The 22,180-nt window shown below is 39.3% G+C and overlaps 1 long non-coding RNA gene across 1 annotated transcript in view; it reads right to left on the bottom strand.

Moving 5' to 3' along the window:
• LOC129635412 (uncharacterized) overlaps window positions 1-20,967 on the bottom strand; it is a 149,475-nt gene extending 128,508 nt beyond the window's left edge. The window contains exons 1-2 of the long non-coding RNA XR_008706267.1: window positions 20,782-20,967; window positions 20,026-20,117 (exon numbers count right to left, since the gene is read on the bottom strand). This is a non-coding gene — a long non-coding RNA (uncharacterized LOC129635412). The remainder of the gene's footprint in view (window positions 1-20,025; window positions 20,118-20,781) is intronic.
• Window positions 20,968-22,180: the final 1,213 nt, after the last annotated feature.

Below are 22,180 nucleotides of genomic sequence, written 5' to 3'. Positions count from 1 at the left end.
GTGCCATGTCGATAGGGCCTAACATTTTGTTCATCTTAGAAAGATTTGTGTGTTACCAGTTACATCCCCACTGTGGTTTCTCGGTACAGACACGTGATGCAATGTGGTGACTCTGATGTTAGAAGGCCGTTCTCACAGCGGCCCTTTTTAGCCTTTGGAGTTTCTAATGTAACCTTTGAAAACAGCTGGTCCAAATTCCATCTTGCCCTGGACCCACACATCCCTCCTCTGCATTGTGCTCAGATTGAGGACAAAGGAAGTTCAGGAAGGAGCATGGAGCAAGATCTGATTTGGCCAAGCAATTACAGCTGCTTTGCAAGCAGCCACCCAGAATGCAGATTTTATTGTTGTTTTTGTTTTTGTTTTTTTTAAAAAAACAACTTTTAATGACTTATGGATCTGTACACTTTGATACTTTCTCCCCTAGAGTTGAGACAGAAGGCTTAACCCTACCGGGTGTTTTTCTACACAATAAAACCCTACACATTCATGAAGAAATCCTCCTCATGGCCTGGTTAACTCCCAAGATACACAGAGACTGTCATAGCCCCACGTTTCACTCAATGAGGTCCAGTAAAATTTAATTTAATGATGGATGTGACACTTTCTGACCTTGAATAAGCAGGCAACAGAGTGTAAGAGAAAAGAAATCCAGCATTTAGCTTGGAGTCCAAGAGTCTTAGGTTATGTCTCAGCTCTTTGTAAATTATGTTACCTTGACCTCATACTTCTCATACGAAAAGCAGAACTAAGTAATAGAAACTTGTATATCAGAGGATTACGATGAGATTCAAGTAAGTTAATGTAGATAAGATACTTAGCAAAGGGCCTGACATATATCATATACTCAATACATAAAGCCAGTGTCATTATGACATTTTTTACTTCCTTCAGAATGAGGAACAGGTGGCAGTAAAGCTGTCTGAGGTGGAATCTGGGCATTTAATTGGGGAAAATCCCATGGACGGAGGAGCCTGGTAGGCTGCAGTCCATGGGGTCACTAAGAGTCGGTCACGACTGAGCGACTTCACTTTCACTTTTAACTTTCACGCATTGGAAGGAAATGGCAACCCACTCCAGTGTTCTTGCCTGGAGAATCCCAGGGACGGGGAGCCTGGTGGGCTGCCATCTATGGGGTCACACAGAGTCGGACACAACTGAAGTGACTTAGCAGCAGCAGCAGCAGCAGTAGTGAAACACACGAGTATGCATCCACCTTAGCACGTACAATTCCAATTCCTATTACAGCAAAACGGTGAGTGACTTCATGGCATGAATCTTAGGGACTGCTTTGGAAGAGACTTTAAACTCCAAGTATCAAGTGTCTATGATTTAAAATTTTTTGTTTACTGGAATTTGAGATATGAAATGAATTAGAATTCCACTACATATGGAAATATTTTTCACCCCAAAATGAAGTTTTCCTTAAAATCCTATGTTAGAGAGATAAGTATATCTTGTGAAAATAGAACTTGGTATAACCATTTTGGAAAGGAGTTACAAAAATATTTATTGAATTCTTCGAAAGTTTATGCAATTTCACTTTCCTGCATTTAATATGAGAGAAACACTTACCTGCAGAAACACGTACAAAATATTAGGAAAAATCTGATTTGCAATGGTAAGAAATTGGAAACAACCAACAATTAAAACCTAGCCTCTTTTAAGTAAAAGAGGCTAATTCTGCAGGAAATAACCCTAAATATTTCAAGAGATTAACAGTTTGATACGGGGTACACAAGCAGTCAATATGATGATTTTAGGACCCAGTCTTGTTTCATCTGTGGCTCAGCCATCCCTTAGGACCTTGGCATCTTCTGCTAAATCCTTTGCATCTAATTGGCACTGAGATATGAGAAGGCATGGAGGACTACATAAGATTTTAACAGATTGGGACTGTAAGTATCATACATCACTTCTTTCCACAATCCAACTGTCAGAACTTGGCAACCTAGCTATTTCTAATCATTGTGTGGTCTAGACACAGGTTCAGGAAGAAAGGAAACAAGGGCTTTAGTGAACAACTACTCAGTTTCTGACACAAATACTATGAGAATATTAAAAGATTAGGGCAGATCTAAGTTACTTGTAAATGAGCCTTGCATGACACACTGTTGAGTGGAAAGGTTGGCAAGAGACATGTCATAGGATTGGTTCCTTGAGGAGAAGGCTATGAGTTTACTGCTTACTGTTCAGGATATTTATTAACAAACACTTTTGCCATTAACATCTGAGAAAGCGTGTTTGGGCAAAGGGAGAAGATGAGCTACAATACAGATGCAGCAGCAGCCTCAGTCACCCCACGCAGAGCTCTCAACCTTGAAAGGTCAATTCGGAGTCGGCCCAAGTTAGGTCAACGTGGCAGGACATTTTATAGTCTTGCAATGAACTTGCACATTGGAACTGGATCATTTATTGGATGTTGGCTGACTCTGGAGAGGCTGAGGGTGACACGCCTCTGTGCCATTGTGGTGAAGGCCCCGACAGCTAAAACTGTCTGCTGACAGCATTTCCTACTGAAGCAACAAGTCCTTCATTCAAGAGGGATTTGGGCAATGTCTTACAGTATCCACCACATAGCTAAACAGTATAGTCTATTATTACTATAAAACAAAACAAAGGCTTGCTTATGTTCTTTGGCTAAATTTCTACATAAGTACAAAGAAAAAACTCTGGGGAGATAAAATCTGGACACTTTATGTAATAATTAATAGATACCAAGATTGTAGTGCTCCTTTCCAGAAGAAGCAGGTTTGAGATAGAGGCTAAAGGTTAAAAAAATTCAGTCATATCATAATATTTAGTATTTTAAAACAAGGAAAATGAATTGATATTTTACTCATATAATAGAAATTGAATAAAATTATATTTGAGATGTGCTAGTACAAATATATCTGATAAAGATATCATCAATCAAAACAATAGTCTACAAGGAGCAGGACCTTCCAGTTGGTAAAGTGAAAGTGAAGTCGCTCAGTCATGTCCGACTCTTTGCGACCCCCTGGTGGTAGCCCACCAGGCTTCTCCATCCATGAGATTTTCCAGGCAAGAATACTGGAGTGGGTTGCCATTTCCTTCTCCAGGAGATCTTCCTGACCCAGGTATTGAACCCAGGTCTCCCAAATTATAGGCAGACACTTTACTGTCTGAGCCACCAGGGAAGTCCCACATTAAAAGAGTTCTATTTTACACAAGGACTGATTGACTTTCCTTAGCTCTTCTTCCTCCCACAGCTTTTTGGCCATTTCATTGCTTACTAACATCTCCATGGAAGGGTGACTGGGGCTGGGGGCACTGGGTGTGGGAAAGAGAGGAAGGAAACTAGAAGCAGCAATTTCCATTACTTGCTAGCAATGCTGGTAAAGACGTTTAGTGGGGGAAATGCTGAAAATCAGGTATTTGGATTATCTGAGCCTGCCAACTGTCCATGTTCCACCCTCTTCCCAATAGCACAGACTCATGAGACTTGGTCATAATTGCATTTGCAGAGATGGCGCCTGAAATAAGGTTGCTTTCAATGATTATGTGGTTCCAACATAACCTTTTTCTTCCTCTTTCAAATGGCACATCCTAACAAGGCATTCTGAAGAAGGAGATATTTCCTATTGTATTCTCACCTGTCACACATCTATACATCTTTCAGGATGATAGTTAATCCAGACAGACCAGGACAATTTCCTTGAGTTTGAAAGGGCATTTTATCTTTTGTCTTGGTCTGATAATAGAAGAGTATATGTGGGGGGTTCAGTAGTAAAAAAGGCATCATGTCAACAATAAAAAGAAACAATAAATATTTGAATAAATACTTGTTGGATTTAACAGAATTAAATATTATTTATAATGTCAATGTTATAACTCAGTCTTTAAAATCTCTGTCATGACTGTTCATACAGTGAGTTTTAACCCAATAACTGAAGCCAATGAAAAAGTGGACAATTTTCTCTTAGAATTACAGAATGCTGTGTTGGAAAAACCTTGTAATAAAATTAAAAAACTAGGGTTCTGATTTAGACCACTCCATCTTAACTTAGTGATTTTGAGGCAAATTCAACAAACCCTGACTCCGTTTAGTGACAAAATGAATATACAAGAACAAACTTTACATTTAACGCTTTACAAATATTTCTATGTTGACACTAATATTAACAAGCTATAGAAGGGTTTCATTGGCACTAAATCTTGACTTAATCATATATTGGCTGTTTGATGTTAGGGAAGCTAAGTGGCCTCTCCAAGATCCTATGTGTTCATTTGTAAAATGAGGCTACACATAACTCATTTATCACTGAATTGTTGGGAAGGTCAAAGGGCAAAAACATGAAAAGCACACAGCACAATGCCTGGGACATAGCGGTCCATAATAAAAAGGAGTTATCTCTAAGTTCCAGTTATCCCTTGAACAAGACCCACTCTGTTTTTCTCCTCTTCTCAGAAAAATTACACGTTGTAAAATAAGCATTCTTCAAAGACAACTTGAAGACGTCTGGTAATTTCAAAGCCTGAAAATTCCATGAGTTCACAGAAGCTTTCACTAATTCCACTGATCTAAAGACAAAAAGGAGAGATGAAACTGTGTGCCCAAATCCATTTCTGATGATTTCTTCCATCCTACCCTTGTTGCCTCTCTGGGGGTGATTGTGTCTGTGAAAACCATTGACATTGTCAGGAACAGAATCAGCTTTCAAGATTGGAATGCCACAGTAGAGTCCTCTTTTCCTCAGACCAGAAGAGGCTTGGTTGGGTAAGAATTTTCAGGTCTGAAAGGAGACAGAGCTGGGATACAGGAATTGATACAGATAAAAAGAAGAAACACCTTGGGAGGGTGATATGTCAAGAGAGACTAAAACAGAGCAGGAAGAAGATCTGAAGCAAGATGAGATAAGAGCAAAAGACCCTGTCTACAAGTTCTAATGTGTGTTGCAACCAAAGACTGACCATGTCCTACAAAATCCCAAATTACATAATTATGATGGGTAGTGGACACTTTCTCATAAAAAATGAGAGATTTGTTTTCCCTTTTATGGCTAAAGAGAAAAGCATGAGAAGTTACCCCATTAGGAACTGCAGAGTGCCATCATGTGAGCTGGTATATTTAAGGTGAGTTAACACATGTATACCTGTGGCGGATTCATTTTGATATTTGGCAAAACTAATACAATTATGTAAAGTTTAAAAAAAAAAAAAAGGTGAGTTAGCTTGAAAGGATTATGCAATTGGTTTGATTTTACACAGAGTAAAACCTTATTTCTAACAGTGTTTAGAGAGAAACTGGAGACAGGTGTTAGAATGTTCAGATGCTATCTTTTGCAGTGAATAGGCCATTAAATAATACACAGTTAGACATAGAACCAAAGAAAGGGGTTCTATTCTGCACTAGAATGTAGGCTCCATGAAAGAGTGTTTTGTTCACTGTCATATTTCCAACTCCTAGAACATGCTCAGCCCTTTACAAGTATCTGTTGAGTTAATTAACCAGCTGAGAGGCCTTAGGAAGGAATTAGCCCATCTGTGTAATGAAAGGAAAGGATTAGGTCATTCTAGTTTTAAAATTTTATGATTCTATCAGAAACCACAAGTGAAACATTGTCATTCCATATTTTATCTCCATCACTTCTTCATTCAATGTTGATGTGATCTACTTTAGTATGGCTAGATGTAGAAAGTGCTAGGTAGCATATAAGATGCTTTAAGTAGTCCAAAGATACACTGTTCGTTTTTAAAGAACTACCTGCTTTTTAAAATATGTAATAGAAAAATATAATTAGTTTTTCAACTCCATTTGTGATTATGTTTTAGAGCATACTTTTTAAATAGAAGAATATAGGTCTGAAAATGTCACCCATTGGCAATATGGATATGCTGCTGCTGCTGCTGCTGCTAATTCGCTTCAGTCGTGTCCAAATCTGTGCGACCCCATAGACAGCAGCCCAACCAGGCTTCCCTGTCCCTGGGATTCTCAAGGCAAGAACGCTGGAGTGGGTTGCCATTTTTTCTCCAATGCATGAAAGTGAAGAGTGAAAGTGAAGTCGCTCAGTCGTGTCCGACTCTTAGCGACCCCATGGACTGTAGCCCACCAGGCTCCCCCATCCATGGGATTTTCCATGCAAGAGTACTGGAGTGGGGTGCCATTGCCTTCTCCGAATATGGATATAAAATGTTATAAATATCTTAGAACACAACTTGTTAAGAACCTAAGAAAAAAAGCCTGTATCTACACAGACTATTTACTTGTGTATGTGTGTGTGCACGCTAAGTACCTCAGTCGTGTCTGACTCTTTGCCACCTCGTGGACTCTAGTCTACCAGACTCCTCTGTCCATGGGATTCTCTAAGAAAGAATACTGGAATGGGTTGCTAATTCCTCCTCCAGGGGATCTTCCGGACCCAGAGTTCAAACATCTCATCTCTTGGTCTCCAGCATTGGCAGGTGGGTTCTTTACCACTAGGCGCCACCTGGGAAGCCCATATTTGTATATGAATATTTGTTAATACATACAATATGAATGACTCTCAAAACCTTTTTGCCTAGTGAAAGCAGTCAAACACAAAACAGTACATATCACATTGTTCTATTTGTATGTAGAATTAAAACAAGTAAATTTAGTCTATATTGATAAACAAAAATGTAATGGTACCTGGGGTTGGATTGAGAAATTGCTTGGATTGGAGCAGAAGAGAGTATTTTAGTGTATTGGAAATTTTCTGTTTCTTGATTTGGATGATGGTTACATGTATTTATGCATACATAAAAATTCATTGAACTGTACATTTTAAATGACTATACTCATTTTGTTGTATGTAAATTATACTTCAGTAAATCTAATAGCATATTTATATGTATACACATATAGGACAAAGTTATTGTAAGTTTCTGCCTATACATCTTTTTATCATATATCTCCTTGATTTTTTTTTTTTTTCCTGTATCAGATTTATGCTAGTCTGTGTCTCTTCTTTCCTACTCAGTAGGTTTTGGCTCTTCCCCCAATATGTTGAATGATCAACCTAGTAAGTGATAGCTGTTGTCATATATTTTTGTACAACCTTCAGTTGTACAAAAAGAAAACATGAGACTGTTTCCCATTAGGTTGCATACCCATGAAAGGTTTGTGGCATACCAATTGAGACCCAAAAATCTACAATCTTCTAGTTCATATTAATGACATAATGCTTAAGCTAATTGTTCCTTATGCAGGTGCTAAACAATCCTGCTTTGTTTCTAGTCTTCTCAACAGAAACTAAGGATGTTACATGCACTGAAGAAGGAAGGCAGAAAGAAGCTAGAAGCAAGAATTAACATGTCTTTGCATGATCTGAAAGCTTCTTTGGACCAAAGATAATACAGGCTGTGCGTACGGTTGCCAAAAACATCAAATTTTTGGTTTCAGTTCATGATCCAAAAGCTGAAAGTATGTCAACTTTCATGATACCCAGAGATAATTCAGTTCAATCATCTTTGTCAACTGATGAGCAAAATGTATGTCAACAACACTAAACAGCCAAAAAACAAAAGTACAGTGTCAGCAAGGAACAATAAGAGAATCTTAACATCAATAGATATAACTTACAACATTACAGTTGAGGAAGTTCGTAACCTTTAGCAAGGAGACACAGAATCAATAGCCGCCTAAGAGTTTGCAGCTGTGAATGGGAATTGACCAGGACTTCAGGTGTAAGAGGTGCTGGCAGAATATTTAAACCACATGAGAAATAATAAGATTTATAAATAAGTGACCAAAAAAATGGTATTAGAATAACAATTTCTTTCATTTCCTAGAAAAATGGGGCCAATCTCCATCCAAAATATAGCAGATTTAGAGGAATGTGCATGGATGAATTCATGGAAAGGACTTTTGGGTATTTAAACTGTGGCTATGAAAGTGCAGAATGGGAAAATATATTTTTAAAATTCAATGCATGCACGTCTATTTATCAGCATATCGTGTATTTCTCTGCTTAGATTTTATGGTGTTATTGTTGAGATGCTTATCATACAGCCTACTCAATTGGACCATGCTACATAGATGTACAGAGTTCTTCAACAGACTAGATAAGTGATGAGGCCTCAGGGAAGAAGCACGTTAAAGCTCAGCTCCAACACAATGAGTCGTCAGCCCCTTTGGGAAAGCAGAGCTGTTAAACAAAACCAGGAGGCCACATTGCTCAGTGAATTCAGTGGGATCTAATGGGGATTTCAGAGTAAATTTTGTTTTAAGATGTGTAGGAAGCTTAATAATTCAAAATACTTTTCTATCCCAAAGCAAATCTTTCCACCAAATCTTTTCATTTAACACTAATGGGTTTGCTTAATGGATTAGGAAGGGAAAGGATACACTATGAGTGAACTTTCTTTAAATTTTGCATTTAAAACTCTGTTAACAGCCTCCTACAAATCTATTATTTTGGCTGTCACAACTTAAGGGTATAACCTTGACTTTTTGACAATTCTCTGCTATTTATTCCCTTACCTATCCTTACAAGTATATCAGCTTCATACCATAGAGTAAATAATATCTCAGAGATTTTTAAAACTAGTGATCATTTCATTTTAGACACAAGGTCCAAAGACAGTTGGACCTGCCTCTGTGAATAATTGAATAACATTCCATTGAAGGCTTTCTCACTTTTCACTGTCTTATTCAGAAATCATCAACACAACATTGCATTCAAACTAAATAAAATTAAGAATGACTTTTATGAAAGAAGACAACGGTTTTTTTTATTCTTTTTTTTTAAATTTTATTTTTAAACTTTACAATATTGTATTGGTTTTGCCAAATATCGAAATGAATCCACCACAGGTATACATGTGTTCCCCATCCTGAACCCTCCTCCCTCCTCCCTCCCCATACCATCCCTCTGGGTCGTCCCAGTGCACCAGCCCCAAGCATCCAGTATCGTGCATCGAACCTGGACTGGCGACTCGTTCCATATATGATATTTTATGTATTTCAATGCCATTCTCCCAAATCATCCCACCCTCTCCCTCTCCCACAGAGTCCAAAAGACTGTTCTATACATCAGTGTCTCTTTTGCTGTCTCGTATACACGGTTATTGTTACCATCTTTCTAAATTCCATATATATGCGTTAGTATACTGTATTGGTGTTTTTCTTTCTGGCTTACTTCACTCTGTATAATAGGCTCCAGTTTCAACCACCTCAATAGAACTGATTCAAATGTATTCTTTTTAATGGCTGAGTAATACTCCATTGTCTATATGTACCACAGCTTTCTTATCCATTCATCTGCTGATGGACATCTAGGTTGCTTCCATGTCCTGGCTATTATAAACAGTGCTGCGATGAACATTGGGGTACACGTGTCTCTTTCCCTTCTGGTTTCCTTGGTGTGTATGCCCAGCAGTGGGATTGCTGGATCATAAGGCGGTTCTATTTCCAGTTTTTTAAGGAATCTCCACACTGTTCTCCATAGTGGCTGTACTAGTTTGCATTCCCACCAACAGTGTAAGAGGGTTCCCTTTTCTCCACACCCTCTCCAGCATTTATTGCTTGTAGACTTTTGGATCGCAGCCATTCTGACTGGTGTGAAATGGTACCTCATAGTGGTTTTGATTTGCATTTCTCTGATAATGAGTGATGTTGAGCATCTTTTCAAGTGTTTGTTAGCCTTCTGTATGAGAAGACAACATTTTTAACACTGAACTTTTTGATTCGGGAAAATTTGATTAATGTTACGCACACTCACTCCTTCTGTAAGACAAATCCTATTGTTGGCTACCTACTTTTGTCCCAGTAATAATACCAGTCACAACTACAACTTTTCTATTTGAGTCACATTCTAAATCCTTTACGTGTAACTCACTATATTCTCTGAATAATCTGAAGCATTAGTTATCATCATCTCCAAAGAAACACAGTGAATCATTAACTTGCCCAAGATCACAGGGCTTAGGAACAGACAAAGCAGGCACTTTAGGAACACAACAGGAGTGCGTCTATGAAACTCCATCTGTAGAAGTCCCTCACCTGAAAATACTAGCCTTATGTATCCAGAGAACACTCTAATTTAAAAAGATACATGCACTTCAGTGTACATTACAGCACTATTCCCAATAGCCAAGACATGGAAATAACCTAAATGTCCACTGACAGATGAATGGATAAAGAAGATGGAGTGAGTGTGTGTCTGTGTGTATACATACCGAGACACACAGCGGAATACTGTGCTGTGCTCAGCCACTACAATCATGTCCGACCCTTTGTGGTCCCATGGACTATAGCCCACCAGGCTCCTCTGTCCATGGGATTTTCCAGGCAAGAATACTACAGTGGGTTGCCATGCTCTCCTCCAGGGGATCTTTCTGACCCAGGGATTTAACTAATGTCTCCCATGTCTCCTGCATTGCAAACAGATCTTTACCATTGAGCCACTAGGGAAACCCTAATGGAATACTACTCAGCCATAAAAAATGAAATACTTTGCAGCAACATGAATGGACCTAGAGATGATCATACTAAGTGAAGTAAGTCAGAAAGAGAAAGAAATACCATATGATATCACTGATATGAGGAATCTAAATATGACACAGATGAACTTATCTATGAAAAGGAAACAGACTCACAGACACAGAGAGCAGACTTTTGGTTGCCAAGGGGAAGGAGGGGTGGAAGGAATGGACTGGGAGTTTGGGATTAGTAGATGCAAACTATTTTATATATAGGATGGATGAGCAACAAGGTCCTACTGTATAACACAGGGAGCTTTATTCACTCTCCTGAGATAAACTATAATGAAAAATAATGTGTGTGTATATTTACATATCTATATCTGAATCATTTTGCTGTACAGTGGAAACTTATACAATACTGTAAATCAACTATACTTCAATAAAATTTCAAAAATACCAATCGTGTCGAAACAGAAAAATCTAAACAAATTATGGCCGGATAGTGACAACATCTTTCTATGTCCAGCTAAAAGACAACTGAAAAGATGTCTCAAATAGGCATTATGCATGAATTTGGGTTAAAGAAGGAACAAATCCCAAATGCAAGACTGGGTACCTTTGAAACATAAGATGGAAATTTCAGAATCACTTTCTGGTTATTACCGAAAAGTGATCACCATCAGAAAGCAACATAAAGAAAAGTCACCAACAGTTTAATTGTGGCTTATTAAATGGCAACCAGGCCAAAAATGATGACTTTTCTGGTCTACCATTATGCAGTGGGGCAGAGTGAATATTTGCTAAGCAGGTAATGAGATTGACACTTTACTATGGCACAGCATATGAGGTTAAGGATTATGTCCTTTTTACAAATTTGGAATCTAGGGCTCAAAATCCTTTCAAGGTCACACAGTTACTAGGCAGTGTTGGGATTCATCTCCTGGTCTATCTGATTATAAAAGCTCTCACTCTTTCCACCATCCTAGGCTTTGACTCTAATCACGGAAGCCCTAAATATAAAAAAAGAACATGTATCATTGTCCAAGATGAGTTTCAATTGTCAGCTTATCTCTTCAGATAGACATTTTGGCTTTGGAAAAGAAAATTACTGGTTAGTCCTTCACCCTATTTCAACTTCTTGTCTCTCAGCATTCACATGAGAGGATTACCTTAAAATCTTAATGTTTGCAAACAAACCACATCTGGTGATATCAGATGAGCTATATTTTCCAGAAAAAAAAAAAAAAACAAAGTATGGGAAGGGTGGGAAAGTAACTCGACCTTGTTCTTGAGACTGGAGATACTGAAAACCCCCAGGGGAAAATATTCACTATTTTTCACCAGTTCGGCTCAGTTTCTGTTGCCTCATCATTTTATTATCGCCAAATATTGCATATTTACACAGGTGCTTCTCTGATTTAATTGTTTGGAAGCAGTCACTGGAAGCAAAGCTGTGTGACTCAGCTTTGGTGATGCAGTCCAGCTGGGGTCTGACAGGTAAATAATTACCACTAACCAAAGCCTAAATGAATTCAGGTTCTTCAAAGTCAGATGGGGGAGGGGCACGGGTTATAAATGAACTGTGAGAAACATCAGGAGAAGAGCGAGCTGGGCAGTCTAGTCTTGGAGGAAAGCACCAAACAGAAGAGTGAACAAGTAAGGTCTCGGTTGCCACATGTATTGTAGCCCAAAGACCTCTGGCTGAGTCTTTTATCCCTCCTTCAGCCATCATTAGTTTGGGATCTTAGGAGCCTCCCTGAAAAACTGAGTCCAATGATGAGCTAGATTCTTTTCAGCTCTTAATGAGTATAATCTCTTGATCTCATTACATAGAATTTGGATTTCTTGACATAAAGAGGAAAAAAATTATTTCTCTGGGCTATCAGTAAGTATAGCTTAAGACAAAAATCGAGAATGAATCCATGTTTGTTTAAGAGCAAACCATCATCTCTAAGCATTTACTAACTGAACAGGATTTAGGTGGGAGGCTATCCATCATCTAGGGTCCAGTGATTTCAGCAGAGATTTCCCCAGCTTTCATGAAAGATACCTTCCTTGAGGCCTCAGCCCTTACATGATGTATTCACGAGCTTTGAGGATATTTGTTTAAAAGTCAGCCTGTATTGGCAGTAGAAATCCTTTCAGTTGTCTTTGTAGCTTCCTGATAATGAAGAAAACAGGTCTGATCATTGTGAATAAGACATTCAGGAAATGTGTGGTACAGGACTGCAGCTTCCAATGAGTTGACAGAGAAATCTAATTCCATCAGTGTTGAGAGCCATGCCCGAAGATGCCATCTGTGTTTTGGGATGGGCTTTCATCCCCAAACACAGGAGACCCTGGTTCAATTCTTGGTGCAGGAAGTTCCCCTGGAGAAGGGATTGGCTACAGACTCCAGTATTCTTGGACTTCCCTGGTGGCTCAGATGGTAAAGAATCAGCCTGCAATGCTGGAGACCTGGGTTTGGTCCCTGAGTTGGAAGATCCCCTGGAGGAGGGCATGGAAACCCACTCCAGTTTTCTTGCCTGGAGAATCCCCATGGACAGAGGAGCCTGGCAGACTACAGACTGTGGTACCACAAAAAGTCGGACATGACTGAGCCACTTAGCACACACACAGGATGGCGGTATCAGACTCAAGGCTGTACTTCAACTGGTTTTCATCAATTTGACTTTGGTGGGTTTTTTCTTTTTCTGCCTCTTATGAAATCATTTGGCTTTGAAGGAGAAAATAATAATTTTTCAGCTGTAACTCAAAGTACTTTCTTATAGTCACCCATAGAATGTGAGCTGGAGGATTTACTTTATGGTTTGGCTAGAAATGAGCGAGAGTCCAACATCAGGGGGAAATTTTAAATAGCCACTTGAGTTTCTCCTCTTAATTCTCTTCTCTAGTCTGAAATGATGATGCATACCCCTAAGTCCTGGGCAGAATTCCCATCACATCCTTGAATATGGGGGTCTGGGAAAAATACATACTCTCTTGTATCAGAATGAGTACCTTGAAAATCACAACCCCAAAGAAAATTACCACCATCTTAAGGAAATGGTTCTGACCAACTAAGCTCTTCCAAGATGTAGGACTATGTGCTGACTCAGGGAAACTTATGGCCACACATTGAAAACATTTGCAGGTCTGGAAAATAACTAGTTTAATAATTCAAGATGTTTTTAAGTTACAAAGGAAAAAAAATCATAAAAACAAATCAGCCTCCCTTTCGAAAAGTAATGGTATAGGATAAACTACTCCTGAAATGAAAAATAAAAACAGAGCTTGCCATCAAATGCAAATTCATCTTTATGAAACCCCTAAACAATTGACCAAAAAACCTCAGCACTCCACACCCCAAGTGGACGAATGGAAATACCTATTTCATGACTTCAAATTGTTTAGACAAAAGGAAAATATTTAGTCAATACTCCAGATGTATTTTCATCTGAATGTCATAATCCCAGTGCTTCCAGAAGGATTTCCCAAGTGTTCCATATTCCTGAATGATCTTAGGATTTTTTCTTTTTTTGGTATGGCTACACAGTACTGACTAGGATTTATACTCCGTTTTCTTAACCTCAGCACTGGATAATCCTCTGCTGGGGGTGGGGGGAGGGAGCTATCTCTGGACTGTAGGATGTTCTAAATCATCCTGAGTCTCTACTCATTAGATCTTAGTGACATGCCCCCAGTTGTGACAACCAAAATGTCACCAGACATTGCTAAATATCTCCTGGGTAGCAAACTGCAACCAGTTAAGAACATACTTCTCTTACTTTTCCTGGTGGCTGAGATGGTAAAGAATCTGCCTGTAATACAGGAAACCTGGGTTCAATCCTTGGGTCAGGAAGATCCCCCGGAGAAGGAAATGACAAATCACTCCAGTATTCTTGCCTGGAGAATCCCATGGATAGATGAGCCTGGCGGCCTATAGTCCATAGGGTTGCAGAGTCAGACACGACTCAGTGACTAACACACACTTTTCTCTTACTTATACTAATTCAGTCCCAAGACTTCAGTAGGAGCTATTACCACCCTATTTCTTCATCATTTATAAATAATGAGAATATAGCTGAGAGTGCTTTAAGAGATCTGTTTAATTTCATAGTCCAGTAAGTGGCAAAGGAAAGACTTCAACCAAATCTACAAAGCTTAGACTCTTCATCCTAACACTGAACACTCAGAATCTGAATTGAACAACATTGTAGATCTTTTCTCTATAGTCTAAGATTTCTAAAAATACAGAAATAAATAAATGAATACTTTTTAAAAAAGAGTCACAAGATGACTGTATTGAGATTTTCTCCCAATTCAAAGATGTTCATTGGAAGGCAGGGAAGGAGCATAGACTTGACCATACTTGCATGTGGGTAACTGTGTCATAAGTAATGTTTCTATATACTCCTTAACATTTGCTGGTTATTTCAGTTACTTGAAGAAATAGATAAGTCAAAAGAGCCTGCCAGATTCACAACAAAGTTGATTGCTCTAACACGGGTTGGCAACAGATCCACCATGACAATGGAAAGAGAATGGAATTGGGAGCTGGGCCTACCTAGGGTTCCAGCTCACTAGCTCTAGGGATTTAAGGAAATTAATGCTCTTTATCTTCCGATTCCTTATCTGAAAAAAGAAGACAATCATGAGTTTCTTACAAGGTGATTATAAGGAGAAGTTAATATATGCAAATCCCATGGGATAAAACTTGGTATCGAATAGGTACTTGATGTATGGTAGCCACTATCATGATTCATTTAATAGTTTTGAGTAACACAGACATAGATAACGGACTTATGGTTGCCAAGGGGTGGGTGAGGGAGAGATGAATTGGGAGTTTAGGATTAGCAGGTGCTAACTACTATATGTAGACTAGATGAACAATAAGGCCCTACTGTAAAGCATAGGATGCTGTATTCAATATCCTGTGATAAACTGTAATGGAAAAGAATATGAAAATATATATATTAATATATACACATATATATAACCGAATCACGTTGTTGTACAGCAGAAATGAACACTTTGTAAATCAACTATACTTCTATAAAATAAATTTTAAAATTGGCTGTGAGACAGGAAATTTTCAAAATTTTATTAGAGAATATGGGGAAGTCAGACTTCATAAAATTTATTGGGTTTTTACTATATATAATACTAAGGACTGTGCTGAGTGCTTCACATGAATTATTAAATTTGATACATGAAGTCTATTGTCTACTAAACATTTACATTAGGCACTTCTTCTTTGGTTTGTTTACTTATCTGTTATCTATCTCCTTCACTTACAGGACAGCAAGGAGCATATCTATTGTACTTACTAATAGAGTCCCAGGGCTTCATATCACAGTCAATGTTTGTTGAATTAATAAGTTGACAAATCAGTGAAAGAAGAAAGGTCCCACTGGGAAGATCTTTGACTCTTCTATCAAGTACTCTTGATTGATGGCAGCATTTCTGGGATTCATTCATTTCTCATCCTCCCAATAGCCACTAGGCTGCTCCTGTCCCTCATTACCTTGAGTCTGGACTATTGTAGCCACATCATAATTCTCCTGTGGTTTTAGCCACTTCTCACTGCCACCCATGGCTCCCCACCGCTGCAGTGGGAATCTTCCTCACACCCCCATCAATCAATCATTTTCAGTAACCAGATCTAGGTTAACATCTTCAACTAACAAAAGCCTTCCAAGATCGAGCTCAGCTTGCCCTAACTCACTTCACCTTCTAACATTGACTAACGTCATCCTCTATTCCAGGCAGACCATGATCTGCTTGAGCATTCTGGTATGTGAACCCCAAGATCATCCTGCCATTTATGTGGCCTCCAGTTTATTGAGTGTCTCCTTTGATCAGGCACTACATACCATGTGTCCTACAACACCAAACATGATTCCTGTCCTTTAGAGCTTAAAAGGTAGGTAAGAGAAAAGCACCGTAACAACTGCAATACAGTATCAATCAATTTGGGTTGTATAGAGTACAGATATCGTCTATTACAAATACTTGGGAGGTGAGAGAAAGGTTCTCAAGGAAGAGAGGACATAACCTGTCATCCAACAACCGAAAGATGAAGACAACTTTTCTAGGAAAAATAGTGTATAGAGAATAATATCACATGTCACCCTCCAGAAGGAGGAACGTGGCTCATTGAATGAACTGAAAATAGGTGAGAATACCTGCAGAGTAGAGCGGAAAGTAAAGGAGGTAGAGGCGAGTGGAAGGGTGGAAGATATTGGAGATGTAAGTGCAATCACAGATACGGGCTTGCCCACCATTTGGACCCCACTCTTAAGACAATGGGCAATCATAAAGGAATTTTAAGTAGCTTATTTAAAATGTTACTATTTGAGACTCAAAAAGAGGATGGCATTTCCAGGGGCAAATGAGTTACCATTTCTTCCTTAAGAAATACAGTCTTGCAGAGCAATTCCAATTCCTGGCAGACAAAAGGAATGCCACTTATAGTGTAGCAGAATGATTTTTGTCCTCGGAGTCTGGAGGAGCTCTGAAAAGCCTGTATTTAGGTCTTTCCTGAGCTCCATCAACAACTTTGGTGCATCTCTGTGCTCAGCTTCCTCCTCTGTCAAATGATAGTAATTAACTGACTTTATGATCTCCCAGGGCTCTCTCAGTGCCTGCTTCCTCTGAATCCTGGCATCTTGCAGGTGGTCATTTTATTTATTTATTTTTAATATAAATTTATTTATTTTAATTGGAGGCTAATTACTTTACAATATTGTATTGGTTTTGCCATACGTCAACATGAATCCGCCACGGGTGTTCACGTGTTCCCCATCCTGAACCCCCCTCCCACCTCCCTCCCCGTACCATCCCTCTGGGTCATCCCAGTGCACCAGCCCCAAGCATCCTGTATCATACATCAAACCTGGACTGGCGATTCATTTCATATATGATATTATACATGTTTCATTGCCATTCTCCCAAATCACAGGTGGTCATTTTAAAGCTAACATTTTTCTGAGAAGAACTATCTGAGGGGCTTGTTAAAATTGTAGAAACACATGCCTCATCCTTTGAAACGCAGGTACTGTAGGTGTAAGGTGGGGACATTTTAAAAAAACATGCTCCAAGTAAATCTCATGCACTGATCCTTAGACCAAACTTTTGAGAAAGCCTGTAGTGGAAGAGTGAGTCCCTTCATTTAAATAGAAAAGAGGCCTGTGGATGACCACTCTCTCTGGAACTGTCCCCTCTAAAGCTAATCAAAAGGAATCTCAAGTATTCAATTATGCCTTGAGAATGTAGAAGTCAGATTAGAATAGATAAACTTGTGGAACTGAAATAGAATAAATATCCCCCTTCTCATTTCATGCTATGGCAGATACTTGACACTCATTAGTTGCTCCACTTGCTCCAACCTGATAGGCAGCATCACCAGGTTTCAACATTAAGGGGCTTAAGTCCTGAGAAGGAGGTCTGTGGCATTTGTGGATAAGGAGTAAGCATCACCAGCAATGACAGCTTTGGCTATCATTTCTCATTTCCCATTATTTGGTCATCCACATTTCAATCATGTATTCAATATATTTGCCCTTTGGTTTAGTGTTGCTTCCCCAGCATTTTTTTTTTTTTTTTTGCTTGTTTTAACCAAAACAACTATCCCGTCTATATATTATCCTAATCTATGATTGAAATTATGCCACTCTTAGAGGCAGTGCTCAAGGGAATTAAGTTCCCATCTCCTCCATTCCTGTCAGATACACCATGAAACAGGAAAGATTAAAATAAAATGCATCAAAGAATTCAGCCATGGAGAGCTTTGCAGGAAATAATCCATCAACTTCTAAGATAGTCTGGCTCTTAATATCAGGGTAACTCCCTCCATACAAAATGACAAACTAATGTTGAACTTGAATAAGTCTGACACTAGGAACTCTCAAACAAGGAAAGAAATGGAGCATGAGGAGGATTTGATCTCAAAGGTGAAGCATGGATGCAGAATTAACCAAGGAAATGGGTGTTCTGGTATTGAGAACTATTCCTTGTTACTGCTATCAAAACATTCTTGGCATGGGAAGATGACACAGTAGCCAGAATAGGCTGGATACGCAAAGCTTGAAAGCAACACTTGCTTTGATTTTGGTCACTAGACATCTTTAAGGTCACTATACATCTTTCTGCTGTAAGGTTAGCTTCCAGAGGGAACTTGCTCATCAATGTGCAGTACTAGTCACATTGCCAGTGGAGTTCCCACGGAGCAGAAAGCTCCTGTCTCAGATGACAAGGTGGCCTAAAGGGGCAAATGGACTTGGCACACAGACAGACCTGAATTAACATCCTTGCTCCACCACTTTCTAGCTGTCTCTGGAAGTTGCAGAACTTCTCAGAACCCGTGCTTCCTCATTTGTAATGGAAATAATGCTGAGTACTTTGGAGACATGCCATAAAAATGAGAGGTAACATGTGTAATATGCCTAGGACACAGCTTGGTAAAAGAAGGCATTTCACAGACAGTAACTGTGATAATTGAATGGCATTCCAGTGAATTGGTTTTCTTGAGCTGAATCATAAGCACCAACCTTCCCTCACAACAGGGGTCTGTTAAAAAGTAAGTTTCTGAACTTGCAGAGCTGTGCGATGTTCTATAGAAACCCACAACCTTAATACTCACCAAAAACAGGCAGCCACATTCAACCATCTCCAGAGTGGTAGCAAGCCTTGTTTTGTACAGGAGTTTTCAACATCCTTACTGTCTAGGATTCCACAAAATTGTGTCTTGAGAAGACGGTACTTTTTAAATGATAAACTTTTCCCCCACTTTTCTCTAAGGCATAAATCATTTTCTCACATAGCTTTTGAATTGATAGCCTTCATTCATCAATATGTATCTATGGAATATAGCGTGTCACCTGTCACATGCTGGGGATACTGCACTGACGAAGACTTGGTCCATGCTCACAGTTTGATGTGTAGACAGAGAAATCAAATGACTGAAGGATGAATGAGAGAGAACCCAGGAAGGAGACACAGGAAGAATGCTTTGGGCCAAGGGATCAACCACTGAAAGGCTTCCAGGTGAGAGAACAAGGGGATTCCAATAAAGGAAAGAAGCTTGGGGTGGGTGAAGGGTGATCTCTCAGTGTACTGTCTTCCAATGTCTCATGCCAAGTGTTTGATTTCTATTAGACTTACTGCAAATTTCTTTCACATCATTGGTGCCTTCACAGACCCCTGTAGATTTACAGAATGCCAACTTAGAATAATAAAGGGCTCTGGGCCAAACAAATACAAGCTTAATTCTTAATTCCACAGCAGAGTCTCTGCACAACTTTGGACTGGAAACATACAATCTTCAAGCCTCAATGCTGATATTTACGAATGAAAGGATAATAATACCTCCCTTGTTAAATAGCTGTGACCATCAGATATAGCAATGATTTTGTTAAAGTACCTAAAATGCCCTCTGATAAATAGTAGGCACTTAATCACAACCATTAGCCATCACTGAAAGCTGAAATCTATAAATTTCCAACTGGCAAAGAGCTTATGATTAAAAACTAGATATATCCAATTTAGAGTTTTAAGTTTTGGAGACCAAAAGCCCTTATTAATAATAATCATACAATTATAATCATACAACACTTGCTACTATTGATTACTTACTCTGGGCCAGGCACCATGGGAAGCATTTATCATAAGTTCTTATAACAATCCTATGAGATCACTTGTATTTCATGAAACACTGCTCCCATTTTCTACCAAAGAAAAGAAAAAGAGTTCATGAACTCAAGCATATTTTGACATTATGGATTAAACAAAGTTAAACAGGTTTATTTCCTTCAGAACTTCTCAGGAACTTTAATCTGACAATAGGCATTATCAAATCCAAAATACAGGAAAAGAGTTTCTAAAGGGTTTTCCAAATGTACTTGACCACTAAATCTCTTTTTAGTTGGATGAACATTAAAATATCTTTTAAACATACTTTGTAAAAGGCTAAAGTAAGAATTATCAGTTACATTTTATGCCTGGAAACATTGGGCTCAGAGAAAGTAAAGAAACATGCCTGATGTCACAAAATTAGTCAGTAGGGTGGGCTGTGATTTGAAACCACATCTTTCTAACTCTGAAAACCACACTCTTGGCCGCAGAACAATGCTTTTCAACATTGTCCCAATTCTTAGAAACTATTTAGGTTGCAAAAAACACAGGCTGCGCTGCAAAGCTCTGACAATTCTGCATAGGATGGCCTCTTGAACAAAACCAAAGAAAACATAAGGGTATCAAATCAGGAGTCAGAGTCTGAGAGGCTGGCTATCACCCCTACACTAGGAAAAGGTAAGAAAGACCCCAGATCCAATTCTCTCCTGCTGTGCAGAGCTCCTAAGCCCTGGTCACAGAGCTCAGCTGGACACCTACCTTATTGCTTCCGATTGTACCCCAGGCTGTCCCCTTCAAGCCTCAGAGCTCAGGCCCCACCTCCATGGCCCAGTGGTTCCCCACGCCCCTCCAGCATTCTAGTGGTACTTGGTGACAGCTCACACCTGGCAATTCCCTCAGCAAAGGCAACTGCAGCCCACCACTGAGCATATTGCTAAAGCAAATAACTCACTGAGCCCAAACCTAATAATCCCTCCACAAAACTCAGAGACTAGGAAAAAGAATTACCCCATCTAGTTCCCTCAGCATGATGGGAACAGGCAAGACTTTCATTTATTCCAGCAGTCCATATGTTTGAAGGTCAAACAACACCTGGGTATTTCTTTGAAATACACTAATTGAGCCTGGATGATTTACAGTCAGCCTTGCTGAAAGGCTCACTGGATCACCAATGGTAAAGCAAGATCTGTTTTAGAAAACGCTGGACCCTCCAGCCCCAGCTTTGTCAAATGGCAATGAATATTTGATGCTGTTCAAAGATTAAGAGCTGGACCAAACTGAGTAAAGAGCAAAAAGAAAGGATGGCTTTCAAACTGCTCTGAAAAGGAGCCTTGGCTGCAGGTGTTCAGGAGGTAAAGAAATCAGAGCCAGCCATAGGAAAATCAGACAGAGGGCCTAAGAAGGACTAGTTCCCAACCACTAAGTCTGCACGGAAGGCACCTGGGAAACCCGTGAACAATGCAGGCTGCCCAGCTGGCCTTTGCCTTTTGTTCCCCTTTTGGCTGGTTTATATGGAAACTTGTTTGTGAGAACAACACAGAATTAACACATACAGAGACCAGAGTGATCAGAATGGGAGAGAAACATGGACTTCACCTGCTGGGTTTGCATCACATGCCGCCACTTACACCAAAGAGCTGGCCTGGTTTGTGCACAGGCAGCTTCTACCTGAGAGTCAAAGGTGGGGCTCGAGATGAGAACTCCCTTCCCTGTTAAAGCTTAACCTCCTGAGATCATGCACAAGTGGGACCTTGTACTCCTCCATAGCGTTGATGGCCACTGCAGTGAACTGTTTCCCTACTGGAATGTTTATACCTTTCTCTCCACTAGACTGTCAACTCTATAAGGAACACACCCATATTGGTCACTAGCACATCTCCAGAACCCTCAATGTACATTTAGGTGCTCTGTAATTATTTGCCAAGAAAATAAATGAATGATATTAGAAACCAATAACAAAGTTATTCAGAATTTCCTGGAGCAAATATTTTGGGAGATGAAGTTTTTGGGGAAAAAAATGACACATTGCACAGGCATTGATTTTCATCTTAGAGTTCAAAAGTGTATATCCTTGTCAAGAACTGTGCTATTTAGTGTTAGCTACATTTCATCATTTTGATTCAGGGAGATTCTGGAAACCGAAATGATAATAACAGTG

The sequence above is a fragment of the Bubalus kerabau genome, chromosome 20, assembly GCF_029407905.1.
Source record: "Bubalus kerabau isolate K-KA32 ecotype Philippines breed swamp buffalo chromosome 20, PCC_UOA_SB_1v2, whole genome shotgun sequence".
NCBI classification, from domain to species: domain Eukaryota; kingdom Metazoa; phylum Chordata; class Mammalia; order Artiodactyla; family Bovidae; genus Bubalus; species Bubalus kerabau.
Note: the sequence above shows the minus strand (reverse complement) of the source record. Positions and strands in the feature narration are given on the sequence as shown.